This window comes from Poecile atricapillus, chromosome 2 (assembly GCF_030490865.1).
Source record: "Poecile atricapillus isolate bPoeAtr1 chromosome 2, bPoeAtr1.hap1, whole genome shotgun sequence".
Classification (NCBI taxonomy): domain Eukaryota; kingdom Metazoa; phylum Chordata; class Aves; order Passeriformes; family Paridae; genus Poecile; species Poecile atricapillus.
In genome coordinates, this window is record NC_081250.1 from 47,712,842 (window position 1) to 47,731,720 (window position 18,879).

General features: G+C 39.8%; 1 protein-coding gene across 5 annotated transcripts in view; it reads right to left on the bottom strand.

The window, feature by feature from the left end:
- The window catches only part of ELMO1 (engulfment and cell motility 1), a 301,131-nt gene that overhangs the window by 83,350 nt on the left and 198,902 nt on the right, over positions 1–18,879 (bottom strand). The gene's annotated exons all lie outside the window — the stretch shown is intronic.

Below are 18,879 nucleotides of genomic sequence, written 5' to 3' on the forward strand. Positions count from 1 at the left end.
CTTTGTTAAACAAAGCCCCACTGCAATCAAAAATAACAATTAGCAGTGCAACTTTGATGTATCTGGAGAAATTTTCCCTTGGCCCAGTTTCCAAAACTCCCATCTGTATTTCACATGCTGACAGGGAGAAGATTGGGTCCCAGATTAGGGCAACCAGTCAAGAACCCAGAAAGACTCATTTTTAAGGTCTTTTCTTTCATAGGAAAGGAGCAGAAATGACATCTGCTTCTGACGATACCAAGCCACTAGATTTAAGGTTATGAAATCTCACCTTTGTCACTTTCTTTTCTTAGCAATCTCCCCTGAAAATTGCATTTCTGTTCCTCACAAGGTTGTGTTGTGAGAATAAATACACTAAGAGTTTCATTGCAATCTAAAGCAGGACAGGACACAGATACCTAAGAAAGCTTTTAAGGGAGATCAGAAATTCAAGGCTAGAAAAATCCAGGCATTTCAAAGCAGCATAATAAATAAGATTTGTGAAAAAATCTTCTAAGATAGCAGGATAAAATGATGCTGTTCAACTAAAAGGATAAAAGATTTCCATGAAGGCTTCACACCAAAGCTGCTACTTGTCAATCCGACAGCAGCTCCTGCCAGTATGCTGTCATGGGCTAAGACCTGTTTGTGTGTGGGAGCTGAGGAACAATCAGTGATGATATAATGCTTACTCATCCTTCTAGATCGTGGGTTTTTCTTTTTTTAGCCTAGATACCTAAAGGGGAAGATGGTTAACCCGCTAACAGTTCCTCAGTCATAGTCATTTTGGTGGTTGGCTCCCAGTGACTCCTCTTCCAGTGCCATAAATTACCTGTTATTTCTGAGGAAACTTTCAAGCCCTTTCAAAAGTCCATTTGCAAAAGCAGCTAATTTGCACCAGGAACAGCTAGTCCTATTGGTTCATTCCAAGAAGACCTACACACTTCCCTTTCACATCTGTATTCTTGAAGTGTCAATTAGGACCTATCTGTAGATAATACATACAAGTATTTCAGAGACTTCTAAGGCCATATTTCAATTTTGTTTGGTTTCTTAGTATCAGAAAAAAAATCTTAGTATCAGAAAACCTCATAACTCTTTCATCAGGAGGCCCTACACTTTATTTCAAATGAGCAACTTTGAGGGTTTGGTTGTTTTTTTTTTTCTACTACTACTGCATCAGAAAGTTTTTCCATAATAACATATAAACACAAATTAAAATAAAAATGCTGGGCCAGAGCATAAAGGGACATCTATCTTTTCTGCCATTTAAGACAGCTTGACTACAGACCACAAAGCTTATCTGACTAGGAACACCCAAGTGATATATAAGCTGCTGAAAACAGTCAGTAACACAGCTTTGCAAATCAGATTAGACGTGACCTTCAGAGGTGATCTGCCACCACAGCACCCAGAAGGTCTGTATGAATTACAGAACCACAGAACCTTTCATTCTACAGATTATTTCCACCATCCAAGCACCAATGAGCACATTCAGTGTTCACTACCTTCCCCTGTGCTTTGACCACAGGGAGCATGCAAGTTCCTTCCTGCACCACCAGGTAGGTTGCCTGCATTTTGAGGATGCATACGCATGTTAAAAGACTTCAAAATACAGAGATGTGCCTTAAAGAAAATCTCCACTTGTCTTATACAAATGAAATCAGACCTTTATAGAATTTCATACAGAAGCCCTGGACATTCACAACAGTAGTCTGGATGATGACTGTCTAGGGGTGTTGAATTTGCAATTCTTCTTCATCTTCCCTGACAACTGAAGCTCCTGAGCTAAGCCAAAGACAGCCTACAAACAATCCTGAAATTGGCTACAGAACTGACATGAATATTTCTCAGTTTTCCTATTGCTAAATGATTGCACATAGTCTGAGTAGCAAAAGGAGACTTCTTAGTCTAGACAACATCACTGTAGGTGCCATTTGCACCTCCAATGTTAACTCCAAATCTAAAACACCTTGCCTTTGATACAGAAACAAAAAAATCCACATCTTAGAAAAACAAATCCCAAAAAACCAACTAAACAAAAAGAAGAAAGGCACCACCACTGCACATAAGAAACCTAGTCTGAAAAAGGAAGAAAGAGAAACTCAGTTGCTTAGGGGAAGACTATTCTGTCACAGTGAACAAATTTGGAGTTGCATAGTTTTTGATACATGCACAAAGGAAAAAAAAAAGAAAAATCTTTCCAACCTTGACAGTGGATACAACACAAAAACAACCTCAAGTGATGTTTAGGTTTGGCTGAAGTGTCATATACAATCATAGTTTGTCTCTGGATAGCTATCATATTAAAAAAGCCCTTAAAATACACAAGCCCCCGCAGCTGTCTACAACCTTTAAGTCTTGCCATTTCAAACATACTTTGCAGTCATATAGCATGAGAGGGCACTGAAGAATTTCAAATCAATTATAATAAATCCAGACAGTAGACGGCAGAAGGTTTCAGAGTATACATCATCAGCTTCAGGATTCCTCACATAGCACTCTTAAATACACAACTGCAAGAGGCTCAGAAATCACCTTGTGAGTTTTAAAATTTTCAGTACATTCAGACCATATGAGCACTGTCTGCCCAATCTATCCCATATTCTTCATCCACTGTTTGGGTTAGGATTTTTCATGCTCCCTCCATTGACCACATTGTTCAAATGCATATGGCAATTTTGTATCAAACCCCTTTGGAATATACCGAGAGCATTTTCAGTCATGTCATTGTAATTTCAGTTCTCTCATTGAGTCACTCTGTCTGGAGTACACATGGCCAGGACAGAACAATTTCACAATGCTGCAGCATTTTACCTTCCATCTTTAGCTACTTCTGCAGCTTGTGCTTTGCACAGGCTGCCAAACAAGCAACAGCAGCCAGGTTTATCTTCAATCCAAACAGTCTAAGATTTTCTTTTAATGCTTGGTTCTCCGTAGGATGGGCACCATGGAATGTACATCGTACTAACACTGTTGAAAAAAATTATGCCCCGTAGGTGCTCTGTCTTGCCTCTCTTACAGGCATGCATGCTCCCCCTGCATCTTATTCCCCCTGCACTGGAGTTTTCTTCTTCTGGAAAGATGGCAGTTAAATCTCAATCATACGGCAACAGAATGATTTCTTCAGCTTTTCTGATTTTAACGAAACCAAAGAGCAATTGGATGGACAAAATAAAGGGAAAAGTCATCAGTCTCAGTTATCTGAACTCAGTCTGATGCTGTCATGGTTCACTGTTTAAATAAAGATGCATGTTTTTTTAATATGTTAATTGCATAAATAGGTACTTAGGAACTACTTAAACATAAGATTATTTACCCCATTGACTAGAGAAACCCATGTGTCAGCACATCTGCTGCACAGGAAGATTAAATCTGTTCACACAAAACTCATGCTCTCCCTTGCTAATGGAGAAGAGATTAGCAGTGTGAGACCTGAAGCAGGGGCTTCGGGTTTTACCCAACAGACCCTTAAGACTGTCACAATGAGGAACATCTCTGGATCTCTAAAACTCAGTAGTTACTCGCCTAGGCATTTTGGAAAAAGAAATGGGATTTTTATTGAGAAGAGTTTTCTACATGTGTGTTTTGATTTTAAAAGCTTCTGCCGTACATTATTTAGGAGTAAGAATCAAACACCCAGCAGCCTTAAGAGGGAGCTGTATTGCTGTGTGCCTTTTAGGCCAGATGGACAATGCTAGTTGAGGATATTTAGAAAAAATATACTGAAAATAACTCAGTTAAAGAGTAATCTTTGCCTTGGTTCACCTTCCCAGCTGCTGCTGAAGGACCTCCAGACTATTATTTTAATAGCTGTTGATGAAGGCCAATCGCATCCCCTTAGCACTGCTTTTGCATCCCAGGCTTGCAGGGAAGGGTAAGTGCCAGAAGGTCCTGGTAGTGCAGAAGGGGATTGCCAAGACTACAGCTTATGAGAAGAACAGAAAACATGAGTCTGGTGTCCAGGTCCAGCAAGCACACAACAAATTTTCCTGAGAAGAACGTGTTCTGTCTGCTTCCACCTCATGCAGGAATGAAAGCCAAATGAATGTTCACATAAGCTGAATGAACAGTTAGGGCTGTTTACCATAGAGTTATTGCAAGAATACACTTAACTCCAGCTAGAAAGGGCAATATCCTCCATCCACACCCTCATAAGGCAATTCAGAGTGCACAAAATGAGCTACTGATGCTTCCATTCTGTGTCAGCCTCTGGCAGCAGGCATCTGTTCCTAAGGATTTCAACATCTCCCTGAGCTGGGCTTTGCAAACATCCCCTTCTCAGAGACACTAACAGCCACTTTTTCAATCCGTGTACATGGAAATGTGCAGCCAAATATACATACCCCAAACACGTGTCTCATGCACAACAGAAGCGTGCCCACACACGCCCATTCACAGCCAAATGTAGTATAAATAATCTCGCTATATAAATAGGCTTGCTTAAATGAAGTCTCTTGCTTAAATAAGGCTGGCATAAATACTCTTTCTTTATACTGCCTGTTTCATATCACATTTAAGTCTGGAAAGTGGCAGCTCTGTTGGAATGACCAGAAAAACTCCACTCAAAGTCAACAGATAAAATGGAGAGGTGAGCTCAGCATTGTGATATCACTGGTGAAGATTTCGTGAAAAGAATAAAAAGCAGGTAAGTTCTTTTTTTGAGTGAGTGTCTCTGATGTCAAGATAGATAAATATTAGTAAGACAAGCAATAAGGTAATTGCAAACAATCAGAGGAGATCCTCAAGCACTGAAGCAGCAGCCCACACAAAACTGAAGTTATAAAAATAAACCTTGAATTCTCAGTTAAAAAAAGAAGAGAGAGAAAAAAAAAAGAAAAAATATTCAAAAAGGAAAAGTAACTTTTCCGTCTTTCTCGGCATCTTTGGAAAGACACCAGATGACTGTCCATACTCCTCACTGTGCTCATGTCTGTATTCATCAATATGGCTTTATGGACATTTTCTGTCTTATCCTTTTCAAAACATTTCAAGAAGCTGTTAAGACTGCTTTCTCTGAAGATGGGTAGGAAGGACCGGCTGTCAGAAAGGACTCTCTGAACCTCCCTGCAGCAACCCCGCTTCACATTCAGCCCACACACCAGGCCCAGCTCTATCAGTGTTCTGGCTCACTTTGTCAGGGCTGTTGCATTTGCTCAGAACTTCCTTCCCGCTAATGAGCCTCTCTCTAATTGATCTTCAGAGTACATATTTCTTCAGACTCGATCATCCACGAGCTAAAGATGCTGTCAATACTGCCGCATGCAATTGCCATCGCAGAGACAAGTCCCGCCTTGTACTCTCTTTGCTGAACCCTCTGCTCTTTGCACATGGTAGGTGGAATGATTACTTCATCTTCCAAGTGAAGAGACAAATTTATAAAGGTCAAGCAATGCAGAGGCAGTTGCAACAGTGGGTACAAACTCTGAGTTTTCCTCACTCTTCATTACCCAGCCTCAGAAACACAAACATATCTACAGTGCTAAGCCAGTAGTATTTCTACCTGTTACATTACTGATTTGTTCAGGGTTGGATGGTTTTCATTCCATTAATGCTTTTCTTTAAAAACACTTCAGACTCAGTTTAAAAAAAAAATAAAAATAGATGTTTGAAAAGATTTCAGTCTTCCTTAATCATGCAGGGATATATTTTCAAAGCAGTATGCCGGGAGTATTCCACGTGACTCCCATTCATGTTAAAATTAGAGTCACCAGAATAAACCCCATATGCTGCTTTGAAAAGGTATTGCAATGTGTCCAAGGAAAATTTTTACAGCTTAATGCTGCTTGTACAATTTTTTGCCTGCTTTTCTTCTGATTTATAAATAGATTTTTAACATCTTTTTTTTTTTTTTTTTTTTTTTTTAAATAACACTTTGTACTATCTGGAAAAACAGAGAGAAGGGATTTGCTGGTTTTCTTGGTTTCTCTGCAGCCGTTTTATTTTAAATTTATCAGTTTAATCAGAATAGCTTTGCTTTGTAGGATGTGAAGCTTTTGGAAGCTTTTTAATAACTATTTTTTTACTACTGCCACTGTACACAACATTTCTACCCGAGCCACAGCCTGCAGTGAGGTCTGACTGCCTTCCACATATGAGCTGTTGTGCTGTCAAGTGGTGCTCAACATTTCTGTGCTAACCAGAAACTAATTTTCACATCTGGACAGCGGAGAACTTCTTTCCAGAGAGGCGGAGGCATGGTGTCTCCTTGGCAATAACAGGACTGCTGCTTTGTGCTGGAGCCAGGGCACCACGAACATACAGGTTTCTATACTCAAGGCCTTACTTTCTGCCCCATACAGAGCATCTCTAACACCTCTGGCAGCCACAGAAGCCCACCCCCACAAAGCCAGCTGCAGTGCTGTTCTAATTGTGGGCACAGTGTGCCCCAGTTTGCCTTGGTGAGCATTGCCAATGCTGTGCTCACGTATGCACATACTGGCAAATACTGCTTCATTATTAAATTTGTCATTTATGACTGCAGTCTTCTGGTCATTTCAAGAGAGTGGGAAAAAAGAAATTTCTGGCAGCTCTGGTTCTCTTGTAATTGCCCTCAAATTTTTACTGCTTCTAACTGTGCATGGGAGATTGCGCACAAAAAGACAGTGTGAATGGCATCTCTTCAGTTTATCCTCATCCTTCTCATTACTGTCTCAAATTGCCAAGCATTTTCATTTCAGCCATTTACACCAAAAGTACAGCAAACACTGCATCTAACCACTTCATTACTTTAACCTCTAAGAGCGGTAAACAGATGGTAAATATTTTGTTTAAATGTGGAAGAAGCTTCCATCACAAAGGAAAAGAAACCTCTCCTTGCTAAAAGAATTGTGTATCAGGATATGAGAAAAGAAACCAAGATATGTATAACCTGCCATCAAAGCACTGACAAGTGAGGTGTGGGCTAAGTTCCATCTCTACCACTAACTTTTCAGGCAACATGCAGGAAGACATCATTTATGCATTCTTGTTATGCTACTAAAAATCACTTAACATCACCTCTCTGTTCTCCTTTTTTACCCTTTGTATATTCTGTCAATTTAAATGGTGTTCTTCTTTGGTCATAAACCTGTGCCTAAAAGAAATACCTGAAACTTGAAATGACAGTTTGCACCTGAAGCTAGAACCTGTAAGCAATGGAGTTTTAGCAAGAACAAAGTTTTTTGGACAAGACAATAATTTATAAAAAACCCCAAACAGCCAGACACAAACCAGCAAGCATCCCCAAAACTAGCCAAACATGGCTCTGCAACTCCTACACACATGACCTGGTTTAAGTATTAAGGTTCAAATGAGCTAATGAGCTACTGTGGTTAGAGATGTTACCATGTCAGATGTGCTGTGGAATGGCCAGTGGTAAATATTTGGTAAAACACACTTTTGTAAATGTTGGAAAAATAATTATGGAGAAATGCTTTCAACATCACATTTCTGAAGGGGTTTGAATGCCCCTGAGTAGTAACAGCCTTGCTGTCAGAGCTAAGACAAGTTAAAACTGCTTTAAAGGGATCACCACAGTTAATAGGGAAAGCCTGACTTCTTAAAGTGGCTACAGAATCCATCACAAGGATCTTTTACGCTTTATTTAACATTAGGAAAAATTTATGAGTTTGGCTGATGCTCCATCTGAATTTGTTTCAATGATGATTAATGATATGAATTACTATTTTTTCCTATTGGATAAGATATCCTACTGCATGAGAAGGTAGTTTTTACCCGTAAAACTACAAAATAATTCAGGTTGCTAGACAGTTCTAGGCATCAAGTCCTGCATACACAGCAGAGCTAATTTCATACTTAACTTGGGTTCCTCAGGGCAACTGGTCAAGTTTTGTTTTTCTCCAAGGATAAAGATTTCATAATTTCTCTATGCAACTTGTTCAAGAGCTGCACCAGTATCAGTATTCAGGAGTATTTTATCCTTACATTCTAACAGTTTCCTTCATTGCAACTTCTTTCTCTGTGAGCTTCTGAGAAGAGTGTGAATCTTCTCCTCATCCTTGTTCAAACAATGGCAGAAGGTAAAACTGGATCCACCCTGGATCCAGCCCTTTCCAGGATGAACAAATCTGGTTTCTTCACACTCCCTTTGAACATCACATGCTCCAACCTCCTTAATCATCTTGGTAGCCTTTTGCTGGACTAGCTCCATTTCATCCATTTTGTGCCCGTTTCTAGGGCACAAAACTGGACACAGTCTTCCAGTTGCTGCCTCATAAAGGCCAAGCAGGGGGAAATAATCCCTTCCTCTGCCATGCTAGCTGTGCTTTAGCTAACGCAACCCAGTGTGCAGTTAGTCCACACCACATAAGGGCGCACTGGTGATTCTTGGTACTCATCAGCCCATAGATGGTCTTACAAGCAAGTGCCTACAATGACATTTGTAAAACATAAAATTAGCCTTTCTGAATCCTCAATTTGCTTTGCCAGTCACCCATCCTCAGCTTTTAGTATCAAAGAAAATATCCGCAGAAATTAATATCAAAACCCTGGCCATTATAAAAATCAATACAAGATACTGAAGTGTTACTCTAGTACTAAAATCAAGAAGCGTAGAGAGGGAAATTAGAATCATCAAACTCTTTCAAATTATAATAACTAAAGCAAATTGAGCAGCTATGAAACATCCTGTTCTCTGGAGCTTAAAAGCAACAAGGCAATAAAACATTCTTAACCCATGCAAAGGTAAATAACTTTTATGGAGATATTTTCTTTCTTTTCTCCTCAAGTAGAACCACCAGTTTAAAGATTTTACACAGCAAAGGGCCATTTAGGCTGTGTATATAACTGAATCCATTTTCAAGCTGCACACATACAATAACTTTTACCTGAAGTTCATCTCCTAGATTGGTGGAGACAGTTCTTTTCTCTAAGTAAATTAAACTTTGAAGTCCACTGTGTGCAAAATTAGGCTAGATAAAATAACATCCTGTTCTCTGCCATCATTATTAAAATGTTGTATTTATACCACTACTTCTGAGGTAAGACTTTTTTGTCCATATGGATCAATTTTTAGGAATAAGAAACACATGTGCACGCGTAATTTTGGCTTTACAGCTTTAACAGCAGCCTCCAGATTTCTACCTCTGCAGAAAATATATAGCTGCCAGTAACACCCATCCTGTCTCCAAAAACTGGCTTCCAATATTCTATGACCTGAAACGCTCTTTTCTTATGTCTTGACAGATGTGGCTGCCCACAGTTACTCAGCAGGTGTCCTCGGCTAGAAAGTGAGAAAAGCCATTAAACACCCTCCTTAGGGCAGGTGGAAGTGGGATGAGGCATGCCATTGTTCCAAGGGAACAGGACAGGCAGGCAGAAAGTCTGGGGGAATAAATCCTGTTGGAGATTGGAGTACTGAACACAGAGAGAAGCTAAAGGGAAACTTCACTTAAAATAGAGAAAAACCCAGTAAGGTTGCTACATCCAGTCACTAGCTTTAAAAAAAATAAAATAAATAAATAAAAAAAAATCACATATAGACCTTAAAATGAAGAAGTATCAGTTATATGACAATCAGATCAAAAAAGAAAATCACTGGGAAGAAAACAGCCCTTTAACAACTTCCAGATCCCTAGGGAAGGAAACAGTCCTTTAACAATTTCCAGAATCCTAGTTTACATAAAAATGAGCTCTTGGAAGGAATCTTAAAATCTTGACAGCTATGAGATTACATTCTTTATCTCACACATCTGATTTTACAAAAACAAGGATGTTTCATTTTTCCACTTGATGACTATAGAGATGTTATTTTCTCTATGAAGAGCTGGTCAATTGCTTCTGAAGAGGTTGACAATGTAACAATGACATGATGAGATCTGTGGTTTCCTTTGGGCTCTTGGTTAAGTACAACAAAAAGTTCTATGCAGCATGTACTATTCAAGCAAAATAGACAGAACTGCAATTTTTAAGCTCTTGCTGCTGAGGTTCTCTTATCAGCAATACAACAAAGATCAATCAGTTTCCCTGAGACAGAAAACTGATGCTTGAAACCTGAAGACAAGTCTTCAGAGAAAAAAATTACCACAGAATTCAAAGCATATGTGGAAGCTGTTTCTCCAGGTACATCCACAGAAGTCTTTTAGAAGCAGACTTGAAATTGTTGATGCGAGGATTGCTTCCTGAGAATTTCAGTTCCATGGCCATGGCACAAATATCTTCAGCTGACATGGCAAGATCTTTAGTCATCCACACAAATGTCTTTTTCAAGGATTCTGATATTTGTTCCTTCACCTCTCCCTGGTGTCTGGATTAATATACTTTCATGGTGTCAAATCTGCCTCCATTCCTGTACTCAGCTTTTAAGGTGACACTCCTCAGCTTTCACATTGCTTCTCTGCTTACCATGACCAACATATAAAGGTAACTCAAGGAACTGGGATGGAACCTCCCAATAAATTACATTTTAGTCATCAATAAATCCATAAAAAATTTTTACATACTATTCAAATACACAGTGAAGAGGGGAAAGGGAAAAGGAAAAAGAGCCTTACCACTTTCAGAGGCACACACAACGCTTCCATCCCCCAGTAAGCTATTTAGCTCTCAGTGAAAAGGTGGAAGGACCCAAATTCACATATCTAAGCTTCACTACCATCCCAAATAACAATTGCTTCTGCTGTGGTCTCAAGGCCAAATACTGTGTGGGGCAAAATCTAACATTCCTTCAGAAAGCTAAACCCCTCACCTCCTCCATTTTCTCTCTCATCCAGTGTCTGGGAACTTGAGGACAGTTCACATTAGCATACCAAGGTCCAGTTTAACCTGTGAGTTAGTAAAAAAAGTAACTAAAAAAAGTAACCTACAGAGAGAGCCAGCAGAGGCAAGTACCTGTGTTGGCCCAGTGTGCATGATGTGGGTATCATAGGACTGAGGTAGCTGATGTGGGTGAGACAGAGAGCCCATCTGCACCTCCTCTCCCTCTCCCTCTCCTCCGTCCCTCCCATCTGCCTCTATCACAGCCAACCTTAATTTACAATGGTGCATCGGGTAGCAGGATCAGCTTGTCAGATGCTGGCCAGTTACCTCATGTGCTAAAAATAGAGACAGGCATCAGCAGCGACTGACTGGCAAACGCCTCTTTAATGGTGACTGACATATTCAATCGAGACAATACGCAAGATGTAGGCTGCAAACAATGAAGGACATTTGTATAAGGACAGATGAGACAAAAACAAATAAGCACCCTGGCTTTGCTTACGAGACACACATGAAAGATTTCTGCTGCTCTTTTCAACCACGGTGCTATTTAGATTACAATTACTTAAAGCAAACCAACAATAATACAAGCTCTTCTGCTACTCCAAGAGTGGCTATAAAAATCTCATTGTCAGCTGCATCATCCATCATGATAACCCCATTTCAACTGAAACAAAATATCTGAGACATCACCTCTCCCCGCTTCCTTCCCTTTTTTATTTGCCTGTAATAAGGTCTATAGTCTGGGGAGCTCTCAGGCTGAATTCCATGCATTGTGATTCACAAAATGAAAATCTGGTATTATATGCCCACTGACATTCACATCAGCAGCAATTCATGCAGCAAAAAGCCATATGCCATGCACCTCTGATTTAACTGTACTACAAAAACATATCCTAGAAAGAATAAATAAAAATACAGAGACAAGAGTGGTTCCTGGGATCTGATTATTATCCTCACTTTTAGACAGGAATGACAGGGGCAATATCACAAAATATGCTGTTTTGGTGACAGTTCCAGTTAGGTTATATCATTTCCCTTCACTACTAACACACTCTACATGCAACTGAGGCATTTTTTTTCCAGTGCAAAAGGTTTCTGTGAAGTATAAAAAGAGCGGTTAGCACAGATAACCTACACTCTGTGCTCCTCCTCTGGTTATCGGGCTTTCCACTCAATAATCTCTTTGAAGCTTGATAAAGTTTATTGGTTTGATCAGCACCCACTGAGATGAAAATGAAGAGTGCTTTGAAAGTATGAAGTACCAGCAGCTTTAAAAATTATCGTCTCCAGGGTGTTAGACCTGTATGTGTTCTACCGTAACACGCAGACTTCACTAGAAATCCCCTCTGCCAATGATGGCTAGATTTTTCACAAATAAGAGACTGCACTGCTGAAATCAACAGTCTTTCATCACTGGGGAAAGGACATGACAAGCTGCTGGCCAAGTGATTGTACTAAAATAATCTTTTCTTGTTTTAAATTACAGATATTTTGTTGAGACATCCTTTCTTTTCTTTGAATTTTGGTTTGAGGAATCCACCTATTTGTTGGCACACCCATACTAGAAATCAAGCTTGAAAATGCTTTTCCTTTTAAGTCTATGCCCTCCATTAAATCACTGCAAAAGTGATCACTCGAGAAGGATTGTTCATCTGTAACTAGATATGAACCTACTATTAAAGACTTCCAAAGCCTTGTGCAAATACAGAAAATAGTAAAGATACTATTTTAAATGAAAAAGTCTTTGAACTAGGAAAATAGTTCATAAGCTACAAAGTCCAGGGAAAGGGCAAGTTAGACTGCTTCATTATGCAGTCTAATACTTAATTTTAAGAATTTTATTTTTTTAATGTATTTGCATTCTTGACAATGCTAGTTCAGACTGAAAATTTTTCAAAAGGAAGCAACCATTTAGATTTAAAAATGGGATAACTCTTGTTCAGCTCTTCTGAGCTTGACAGCCCAGATTTTTGGGATATGAATACTTAAATCTGATTTTTACAGACTGATGCCTCAGTAAATGGAAAGATGCCTCTTCAGCATCTTAAACACCCCTTCTCAGGTTCCTGCAGCCAGAAGCAGCAGATGAGTGCTGTGGGACACATTTGGAGATCTGACAGGTGGAGATAAATGCACAGGGATGGAGAAGACTCAACAGAGCCATTCCTAAATGAGCAGCTGATGAAGGCATACATTTGGAATATCTAGCCCACAAAAAGCATAGAGGGAACACTGACCAAATGCTAGGGAAAGGTCTTAAACAGGCTCTCTCTGTATCACATTCAATTGCACTGCTTAAAAAAGACCATTCTCAAGGAAGAGGTTGTTAATGGAATAAACCTGACAGTTTTTCCGCACCCAAATTATGCTTTCTAAAAGATTCCTATTGTATTTGAAGGGAGTAATTTCTTCAATTAAAGTCTCATTTTCTCTGTAATCTATGCAGCAGACTTGCAAAATGTTAATTGCCACAAATTTTTTAAAAATTTGTGCATTACACAATTAATGGTATAATATATTTATAGCAATTATCTGTTTCCAATAAAAGTTAATAAAGTGCTATTGGCCTCAGGTGTGAAAATGTGGGATTTAATTTGTGCTAATCTGCCCCGGCCTGGGGAATACTGAATTCATTCTATGTGAGAATAATTTATTTGCAATATCCCTGACTGATATAAACAAAGCATTCTCAAGGGAAGATGCAATAAAGCTAAAAGAGAGGTGCAATCATTCCACTAGCCCGGCATTTCCCAACAGTAAAATGCAAACAGAACAGCCTTCCAAAGCTTCTCCCAAAAGAAGTTAAATTCATCTGCTTCAGACCCATAAGAAAACAATAATGCTTTGGAGGGCATCTGTGAAGATCTATTTATCATCCCTTTCCCTTCTTCTTTCATTGAATTGAAAAGGAGGTGACAAATATGTTTAAAGACTGACCAAAGGATTTTACTTTCAAGTTTGTCTGAATAATTTTTTTCTTTCGTTTGAGGTAATGCTTCTTTTATTTTCTGAAGCTACCATTTGCCAGCCCTCTCCAAGGCTCCCTGTGAAGCTGGGTGGGGGGAAAGAGAGGCACAAAGAGAAGCAAGTACCCCTTTGGGGCTAGAGCTGCTACTGCATCTCTGGCAGGGTGATGGAGGAGGCTGGAGCGAGTGGCCAGGCATCCTGGTTCTGATTTTCACCCTGCAGCTTCTTCATTGCCACTTCATGGCACTTCAGCTCTGGGTGCCTCTGCCTCCTTCCTGTAAAGTGTGGGTTATCAAAACTCGGCCAAGCTTGCAAGGAGCAGAAAAGTGCAGAATATTGTTAGTGCCACTAGAGGGGATCACTTGAGCATGCTGGGGACCTGCTGCACCCACAGGAGTGAGGCAAAGCCCTGTCACTTCCAGGTCAGGCACAGAGCTGCTGTGGCAAGGACTAGCATTAGGACAACCAGGTTGCGGCCAGGGAGGCATTTTGGAGAGGATCTATGCAGAGTCTGCTCCTCGAGTCTCCCCAGTTTGCAGTGGACCCAGCAAGGCTGGTGACAGCTCCTCTGCCACATTGCTGCTCTGCCGCTTTCAAAATTACCCCCCAGGCCTTTGCCTCCTCATGGGTAGCTCACATTATCTGATGGCAGGTTTGACCCACCACACTTATTTTTACACAAACCACGCCTCACACAAGTTTGCTTCTTAAGAGCCTGTCCTTGAACACTTAGTCATATTTTGAACCCAGCCTTCCACAATTATTCATCCCTACGGCTGCCGAAAACACAGCACTGGAGAAGATGAGAAACCTGTGGCATGGCATTTCCAAACCTCCAATGAAGAAGGAAATGGTATTTTTCATTTTTATGTTACGCTTGGTTACCTTTTCTGTTATCTTGTCAGCAAGCAAGGAAAAATGTTGGCAGAATCTGAGCACGAGCCATAAACATCTTTTGTGGTTATCAAATGCCTCTGTGTTTGCTTTGCTATTTAATTACAGGACTCACGTAGGGCATTTATTGTTTACATCTGTTGCCGCTGTGAACAATGTCTACTCTGCTGATCACCACAAAGGCAGTTTGTTATGTGTATGCCTGTCAGTGACATGTTTTATCATCTTGCTGAGAAGACCCCCCTGCTGCAGGGTGATCCGGTGCTGCAGCTTGGCCTGTCCCTGAAATAGTCAGATACCACAAGGGCAGTTTCCCACCAGGTTACCACTGTGCAATGGGTACTAGCTCAGTGCTGAAAGGGGTTTTTTGAGGTTTCTGAGAATATTTTTCTTATTACAAAATATTTTCTTCTTCTTCTATATTGTATAATATTATTACATATTCTTATTACAAAATATGCTTTCATAAAACATTTAAAAGCTCATGTTTTATACCATGATGATCTCAAGCACATGTCTAGAGGGCAAATTAACTAAATCTCTAAGTAACAAGAAAAATGCATTGGCAGCATCATTAGCCAACCTTGTCTGGCTTTCCTATTCCTCAAACCTGTAGTTTTAGTGAATGCAGTAGATTTTGTTTTCAAGCACCTTATATCACGGTACTTAGAATTTTTTCAGTTTTGGCTTCTCCTATTTAGCTTTAGCCACGTTGGAATGATAATCTGCATCTTGTTGTAAGCAGTCATTTTTGGTCATCTAAAACCCAACAACTACACTAATATATTAATAAAAGCCGCCACATTGTGCCCATTCGCTATAATGCACATTCAATGCTCTGCTAGTCAAGTCAAAAAATTTTGTCTTTTTCCTTCCACGCTGGGAATGGAAGCAGTTATTTTTACTATTAATCTGCTTTTTTTCAGGTGGTACAATACTAGGTACAGAATTAGCAAATTGCTCATTCTGTTCTGCAGGTTTAATAAGACAAGCTATGGCTGCAATTAAAATAATCCATTTGCTCACCCTTCCTTCTTTTAGTGTGTAAAGTTCAAACCTGCTAAAACCAGCTGACTGAAATCTCTGGAAACCAGAGTTAAGAGGATAATCTTGTCCCCTACACAATGTTCCTCTTGCTGTCTCCTTGTATCCCAAGAAACAATATGTGTACTTTGCAAGAAGATCATTAAAGGAATAGCAACCACAACATAAATTCACATTAGGGCAAGCCAGGTGCATTTATTAAAGTACATCTAGTGGGGATCAACAAAAAATTTTCCTTTGGGAGTATGCTTTCGTTTGGCCCCATGGGAGGAATTTTACTGTCAGGCGGGTACTTTGAATTCCACCTACCATCGTGTTAAAAATAAAAAATAAATCCCAAACCAAACGTCTCAGTCTGTGTGACAGCAGAAGCTGAATACCCTGAGCAGACTGTAGGTGGTCCCTACGAGATGGAAATCTGACTGATGGGCTTCTATTTAAATAAGCAGGCTGCTGATGAAGGTGATGAAGATACTGGATGTGAGATAACTCAGGCCAGCTTTGTTATAGTCAGCACTGACTCCAAAAATCAATACACAATGCTTTCTTCTGCTTTAATAAAACATGTAGAAGTATGTAAAGCTTGGAGACAAGATTATATTTTCAAAGCCATAAACCATGCTGTCTGCTCACAAATGACTTTGGAGAAACTTGTAAAGTGTCCTTTGATCATCTGTAGGCTCAAATAAAAACAAAAAGGTTTCAAATGGAATTGTTGCCACTTGCATGTCTATCTATACAACTGCATCTTAATTTCTCTAGGAAACTCACAAAACATGAATTATGCATGTCTTAAAATGTTACAAAGGCATAATATAAGCTTAGCTGCCTGTCTGAATTACTCTTTTCAGAAGTCTATTAGTATATACAGAGACTGAAAAAAAGGTTTTAGGTTTGACAGTGTCATACTATCACCATAGACATCAAAGGACTTTTTCTCATGCAAGAGTTGACAAAATGTGTCTCTTTTAATGAATAAGAATTGGGTAAAGCATGAGATCATAAGTGTTTCACTAATATACAATAGAATTCTTCCAACCATGAGCAAAGTACTGGTTTAATTATTTTTGAAACTTTAAAAATGAACAAACCTATGTGGAAACTTCAGAACATAAATTGAAGTAGCATGATGGCACAGTATGCCATTTTGTCATCAAAAGGAAGTCTTAATATGTGGCTTGAAGAACCCTTGAGAGCAGGCACTAAAACCTGAGGGGAAATTCAATCACCTTGCCTCTTTTAATGCCTGTCATTCCCCAATTCAAGAGAGGAGGAAATAATTCTCTGTATGTGCACACAGACCTCCTACAGACTCTCAATGTACAACCTACAAGATTAATCAAAAGTTCAAAATTAAACTAAAAAGCTCCTTTTCTTCAATTATGATTAAACATCAAAGCAAGCAAGCAGTCTAGATGATTTTAGCAGAATGTCCAGGTCTCAAGAGTTACCAATCAATATACTGAGAGCGTCCAATTTTGTTTTGGAGGTCTTAAGGAAGGAAGGGACAGAGAAAGATATAAAACAAATGATCCTGTCAGGCAGGGTGATAGTAAACAGTAACAAAGTGGTGTTTCATACACTACTATGACAATCAAGTTATTGAAAGTGAAAAATAGTAACACAGAGAAGATGGAAGATTTTTTTTTAATTTTTTTTTTTTTTTAACACAAGTAAATTACTGCATCTTGTGAGGTCTGCTCTCTTCCTGTTCACTTCTGAAAGGATGGGCTGAATGCTCCCTGGGCCCACGTGGCCCTTGCCTGCCAAGTTTTCCAAAGTGACTGCATAGAAATGGGTACCCTTAGCATGCCAGGAAGATGCAGACAGAATACTAACATGATCACCAAAGCCTCTTGCCAGGTAAGGATGAGAAACGGTGGTGTTTAGTTTGGGAAAGCCATGGGCTGCACTGGCAGCTGTCACCCACCAACCAGATGGGTAAACTTTGGGTACCACCGTATAACGTATCAGCCCCCACAAACCCTCGAGTGCTTCACAAGCCCACACAACAACACAGTTTGCTTCACTCACAGATCCCTTCAGATGTTTATCAGCTGAGTAATTCACATCACCACCATATGTCATTTGAAGTGGATAAGAGCACAGACATCTCCTTATGACTTTAAGAAAAGATTTAGATAAGCAAAACATAATTAGAGAAGTGTTAGAAATGAGAGACACAAGAGCTTAGCATTCCCTCCCCTTTACAGAAACAGTTACAAAATCAGGAGTGATTTCTGCAGGCAGAGATCCTGGGTTCAGGATCATGCAGCACAGTGCCACCACCAGACACAAACCCTGGTAGCCCAATGTCAAATGTTTCAGGTTTGCCCCATGGAGGCAAGAACTGCCCATGTCTACAAGGACACAGTGCCAGTGTTACTGAACCTGACAGAACTGATAGGTGAAGCTGCAGGACTATCATCAACAGAAAACACAAGTAGCAAACTAGTCATTTCAGAGAAAAACCTCCCTGATCTCCTGTGAACCTCCACAACGATGCCTAACACTGCAAAGTAAATTTCTTTATTTTCCTTTTAGGGTGACCTGGGTGGGTGCCAGAAATGGAACCATTCTTTATCTGAATCCCCTAGGATTGCTAATAATATTTCCACTCAAACTGTGGGAAATTATGCAGACAAATACTTCTACTGAGATAGAAAGGCTGTAAGTAATAGGCAGCTGTTAATATACTTCTTTAAAACAACCACATATTATGAATTAGTCGTCATAAAGTTGCTTTTTAAGCTCTTGATTTTAGCAACCCTATACTGTTCAGTGAATTATCTTGTTATTGCTCCTTCTGTGTTCCTGGATCATTAGGTAGGAGAAGCATGTCAGAAATTCCACATAAGAACAAGCCTCTAGGTCATCTGGCTATGACAGTGTGCATATTGGACCTCCTTTCTCTCAGTACCAGGGCTCTGGTACTGCTGCCAGCTAACTTGCCTGAAAGAACTCAACAAAGGTTATTCCTCATTGTGACCTAAAAATTCACCTTCCCTCTGAAGTGGAAAATGGACTCTGGGACCACTTCAATAACAGACAGTTCCAATTAGTAGTCAAGCATGATCATTCCTACTGGCTCTAGCATAGCATTTGAGTCTGGTGACTTCAGAACCATTGTAAGGCACATGCTGACACAGAATGGCAGTCTCACTTTTCATTCCCAACCAACGGTTCTATAACATCTCCCAGGGAGAAGCTCAATATCCAGTCAGAGGATCCCAACAAAGATAAGGACGACAGCTGACTACAAAAGCATGAGCTTGCCATTCTTAGAAAATGCCA